The following is a 5,993-nucleotide window of genomic DNA, read 5'->3' on the forward strand; positions in this document are numbered from 1 at the left end:
TTCTTGATAATTGCCATTCTGACTGGAGTGAGATAAAATATTAATTTGGATTTGCATTTCTCTCATTACTAGTGGTGTTGAACATTGTTTCATATATTCATTAATAAGTTGTATATCTTCTTCTGTGAAGTGTCTGCTCAGTTCCTTAGCCCATTTATTGATTGGGTTATTTGTTATTTTGGTGTTTTTGAGTTCTTTATACATCCTGAAGATTAGTGCTCTATCTAGAGTGAATGTAGTAAAGATTTTCTCCTGCTCTGTAGGCTCTCTCTTCGCATTATTATTTCCTTTGCTGAGAAGATTTTAGTTTGAATCCATCCCATTTATTGATTCTTGATTTTATTTCTTTTACTTTAGGAGTCTTGTTAAGGAAGTCAGGTCCTAAGCAGACATGATGACTGACTTAGGTCAAGCACTCCTGTTAAACTTGGGAAAACAGTAACACCCCCATCCCAATCCAGAAGAAAAGAACTGCCAGTGGCACGTGTGTGCATGTGTACTGCTTTGCATGTGTATACATATTATGCACGTATTATGTACAGATACATATATAGAGAGAGACAAGTAGATATATGTATATATCTCACAAAAGGCAGTAACAGGACTGGGGTTGTAGCTCAGTGGTAAAGTGCTTGCCTAGCATGTGTGAGGCTCTGGGCTCAATTCTCAACACCACAAATAAATAAAAAATAAAGATTCATCAACAACTAAAAAATCGAATTAAAAAAAAGGCGATAACAAAAATACAAAACTATGCTTGCATCTTGGCAGCAGAATAAGACCATGTTAGAATGAAGGGGGAAATTGTTAGGATCTATTACAGATTTAAGTGACTATGATACTAGTTTAAGTTTTACATAACTTGCCTGTAACTCTCCTCCCATCAGACAGATTTCTTTTTTTTTTTTTTTTTGAGAATTCTAGCTTCCTTTTAATCACTGAATTTCAGATTTTACAAATAATCTTAGGACAATCCAGGTAACTGAGGTTTTGCAGGGGGAACAGTTCTTGTACATGAAGAACAAATACATGCTCTACGTTTTTGTAAGTAACTACTGGCTGGATTAACAAACATTGTCACAAACAGAAGTAAAGCCATAGATCACTGCATCTGTATTTACAAAAAGCCCTAAACAAACATGCATTTCTTTATCAGGACGACTTAAATAGATGTTTGAACATTAAGGCAGTGATGATTCGATTCTAAAACAATGAAAATCTAAGTTAAGGCTTTATGTTCATTTTGAAATTCATCCATAGGCAACTGTGACCAAAGCAAACTTATCTACTACGTTTTAGTTCATCTGCTCGGATATGTTATTAATCCATTACCAGTTCTCTTTCAGACATATGGGATAAGCATTATTACCAATACCATCAATTTACTTTAATGAATCATTAGTCTCCTTGAGTTCTATTTTGAGGATTTAGCTTTCAGCAGCACAAGCATGTGCCACAGAAGGAACAGAGCATTTTGGGGTAAACTTCAAGAACACACAGGCTGCACTTGCCTGAGAGGTGGGCAATTAAGAATTCAGACTGGGCACAGTGGTGCACACCTGTAATCCCAGCAGCTCAGGAGGCTGAGGCAGAAGAATCTCAAGTTCAAAGCCAGCCTTAGCAATTTAGTGAGGCCCTAAGCAACTTATTTTGAGACTATGTCTCAAAATAAAAAATAAAAAGGGCTGGGGATGTCACTCAGTGGTTAAGTGCTCATGGGTTTAATCCCTAGTACCAAGAAAGAAAAAACAAAACAAAAACAAACAAAACAGGATCTACTAACTAGAGAACCTCCAAAGTATACTTGATGGTGTTCTTGTCTCAAAACAAAATATTCTTGATAATAAGCAAGTCTGGTATTTTAGATGGATTTATTCTGTAATTGCTAGCTTTAAGACACATATGATATACTTGCTAGACCTGTGTTTCTTTATTCTAAGATGGGTGGTGGATGGAAGGAAAAGTAACTTTCAAATAATTGTAGATTGCACTCTTGCCCTATTATCAAGCTTAGAAGTATAAAGTTTTGAAATCTGGGTTGGGGGTGGTATCCTTTCCCTACTTTTTTAACATTGAGAACAAAAGTCAGATGCAGCCTGTAGGTGTACGGTGGGAAGCAGCTCTGGAGCCCCACTCTGGTCTGCCGTGGAGTGCAGGGTGTCTGTAAATGTGGTAATGTTAAAAAGATATTTGGTCTCCTCACTGGTAGTAGACAACTCCTAAAATTCCTGTCATTTCCAGCAATTTTTTTTTTCTTTGCATGCTAATGGGATCATTGAAACCTGGCAGCCTCTAGGTAGCTTTAGGATGGGGACTGGTCACAGGATAAGACATGATTAGAGGGGTGGGATCTTAAGCCTCACCACGCTTCACCCCTCTACCTTCTGGGAGGGGAGAGAGGCAAAAAGTTAAGTTGATCGTGGCCGGTGATTTAATCAATCATGCCCTTTAAGTTTCAATAAAGGCCCAAAAGAACTGGGTTCAGTGAGCTTCTAGACAGCTGAACATGTGGATTCCTGAAGGACAGCCCTTCTGGAGAGGGTATGGAAGCCAGTTCCTTCCCACATACCTTACCCTTCATCTGTTTCCTTTGCAAAAACCAGGAAACATGTTTCCATGAGTCCTCCCTGCCATTCTGGTGAATAAATTGAACCCAGGGAGAAGACTGTGGCAACCCCAATTTACAGGTGGTGGGTTAGACACTCTGGAGGCCTGGACTCCAGGTAGTGTCAGAAGTGAAGAGCATTAGAGGACACCCAGCTAGCATCTGCTGCAGAGCTGCTTGCTAGTACATGGGAAAACCCTCCACACGTCTGGGCACAGAAGGCTTCTGGACTGATGATGGTATGAAAACATAGGAAAACTCTTTTTTTTTTTTTTTTAAAGTAGGGCACACTACACACCCCAGGATGAACTAACAGGCATGATTTAACAACCGTGTCCCCATGGTCTGGATATCGTACTCTTACTTAGAAGGATCACTATTTACACTAAGTGCTTGCTGCCCTTTCTTTAGGCAATAATAACTTCACAGCAACAAACCTCTTGTGAGGAAAGGACTGTTCGCACGCTAGCATCAGTAATAGCTCATGAGAGAAGGGATGGCAGTGACTACATGGAAACCTGCAAAAGCTGAAGACAGCTGTAAATTCCCTTGGTGTCTTCAAATGAGTAGAGAGATGGCAAAGCAGATGAAGCTGCAGCAACAAGAGTCTCCAACCATAGCAGCATTGTCTAGAAGACATTTTAGGTGCAATTTAAGTACATTACACTTAGCTAAAACATTTTGGAGATCTGATAAGTTTGCACTCTACTACCTGGCAAGCTTGGCTTCAGCTAAATGGCTGTATTGGTTTTATAGGTATGAGATACAGTTTTAAAGATGGAAAGACTAGCTATGAAAGGGCAAATGTAGGCAACACAAGAACAATCATTTTTAGATCAACATCTTACACTTTATAATATAATACACTCACATTTATACACAAGTTTGTGTTTACAGGTACAAAAGGCAAAGAACTGCAAAGAATCTAAGCAACTGCATCATCAGCTACATTCAACAGAGTTAATACTGTTGTCCCTGCTCCCCATTTTCTAAACCTGGAAGGAAATAATAAACGCCATCCAACCTGGACTTCACTGTTAGAAGTTGGAGACTGCGTGCAGCTCGGCGCACGTCTGAGTTTCTACAGAGCTGAACTGAGACTCCATCGTGTTCCAGGCCAAATCAGCTAGAAGAAAGTCATCCATTGCTGTCTGAGTTTCATTGCTGGTGAAGAACAAGCTCCCCAGGGTTTCAAAACCTGAACTCATGGTCTGTGTTTCTGTGCTGTTCAACTGAACTTTGCTTTCCAGAGAAGATATGTTTTTAGCCATCAGACAGATTTCTTAGAAGGTTTCCTCCTTACACAAAATGCTTTGTGTTCACATCAATCTGTACTATTCAGAACAAAACCAGTTCTGCTGGTAGAGATTGTGGGTTCCCAGGGACATTTAAGCTTTTATTAAACTAGAAAGCAATCAAGTCTTTATGTCTACAAATGATACATTTAATTGTTCCACAGATTTGGCAAATTTCATGATGACATCTAGAATGTTTTCACCCAATCCCAATCGTAGACAAAAATATGGAAATCATCATCAAACTTGATGAAATAGACGGATGGTTTGGCTTCTATTTGATGAATGACCATACAAGTCTTTCCGAACCATCTTCTTTGGCATATTGCACTTGTTTGCTTACCAGGCTGTCCACAACTTCTCCTGGTTCCCTTTCTGCTGGAGGTGAGTCATTGGAGTCAGGGGTGATGACTCCCCTTTGTAATTGTCTAGTGGCTGGTACATGTACAAGACAAGGTCCTTCTCATAGGTGATGTAGAAACATGTGTTCATGATAGATGTCCGTGTTTAGACCATTCCCCTCCACTCATCTTTAGAGCCATCCTCTCTCAAACATATGTTCCACTTCTTTGCCAATCATTGTGTCTGCAAAGTGTGTGTGCCTCACTGATTGAGATGTTGAAACTCTATCAGGTAGGATTTCAAGCACTGAAATTCTTTCATTTTTTTAAGTTCTAGTGTGTAAACACAGTCAAATCCACTTTACTTTATAAGATAAAAATAAGGATTCATGGGCACCTGGTCCTGAAGGTCCCCTTCCACTGGCCGCCGGGGCATTACCTTCTCTCCACTCAAGCTGGATCCGCAGCCGATGATTTTCTGATGCTACACCTGGGCTGAGACACAGGTTTGCTTGGCCCCACAGTGCTCTGACATTTTTTGTGTGATGTGTTCTTCTTCTTTATGCCTGCAAACACTCCAGCAGGGCCTGCACCAGCTCTGAACTACTAACGAGGTATTCTGAATGGGGCCTTCATTCATCTGTATTTATGTGAGCAGCAGAGTTGCTAGACTAGGGTGAAAATTCAATATTTTCCAATTGGAAACTTTTCACAAAATGTCAGTTTTCTTGTTAATCCACCATCCAAGTGTCTCTTTTATAAGCTCAGCAAAAAATGTGAGGAATCACAAGCACTCTCCCAGCTTCTAAGGCTGTGGTCAGCAAGCCCTGCAATCCACCCTGGCTTGGTCCCCATCTTCGCCTCCCACCACTCCCCTCGCCCCCTCCCTGCTCGCACTGTGGCGGCTGCACTGCCCACAGGAGCAAGGAGGGCTTGAGTTCTGTAGTTTCTTTGTTTAATTTACTTTTGTTTGGAAGATTTATCCAGTGGTGAGAGAGTTGTGTAAAAGTCCTCACCCAGTATTTTTTGTGTTGTGGTCTGATTCCTGAAACTGAGAAGGGTTTGTTTGATTTATGTAGATGCTGCATTGTTTGGGGCATAAATATTTATGATTGTTATGTCTTGTTGATGTACATTTCCCTTAAGCAGTACAAAATGTCCTTCTTTATCCCTTCTGACTAAATTTGGCTTGAAGTCTACTTAATCTGATATGAGGATGAAAAGTCCTGCTTTTTCCCATCCTTTCACTTTAGTCTGTGGATGTTATTTTCTATGAGTCTCTTGAAGGCAGGATATTCTTGGATTTTTTTTTTGTTTGTTTTGTTTTGTTTTTCAATTCAATCTGCCAATCTGTGTCTTTTGATTAATGAGTTTAGGCCATTAACATTCAGGGTTATAATTGAAATTGACATCTGATTTGTATTCCCAGTCATTTTTTTAACTTGGTTTCTCCTTTGATTAGCTTTTCCTTTATTGTAATTCCTCCCTTTGCTGACTTTCATTTTTGTTTTTCATTCCCTCTTCATGGAATATTTGGCTGAGAATGTTCTGTAGTGCAGGTCATCTTATTGTAAATTCTTTTGTTTATGATGAAAGGTTTTTTATTTTGTCATCATATCTGAAGCTTAATTTGGCTGGATATAAGATTCTTGGTTGGCATCCATTTTCTTTCAGAGCTTGGTATATGTCATTCCAGAACCTCCTAGCTTTAAGGATCTGGGCTCAGAAATCTGCTGAGATTTGAATTGGTTT

General features: G+C 39.7%; 1 pseudogene across 1 annotated transcript; it reads right to left on the reverse strand.

The window, feature by feature from the left end:
- Nucleotides 1-3,905: 3,905 nt before the first annotated feature.
- Nucleotides 3,906-5,096, reverse strand: LOC306639816 (spindlin-1-like; annotated as a pseudogene). Its single transcript has 2 exons — nucleotides 5,030-5,096; nucleotides 3,906-4,807 (listed from the first exon to the last, which is right to left on the reverse strand). The product of its transcript is annotated as a spindlin-1-like (transcript).
- Between the last annotated feature and the right edge of the window lie 897 nt (nucleotides 5,097-5,993).

The sequence above is a fragment of the Sciurus vulgaris genome (assembly GCF_902686455.1).
Source record: "Sciurus vulgaris genome assembly, chromosome: 11".
Lineage (NCBI taxonomy): Eukaryota > Metazoa > Chordata > Mammalia > Rodentia > Sciuridae > Sciurus > Sciurus vulgaris.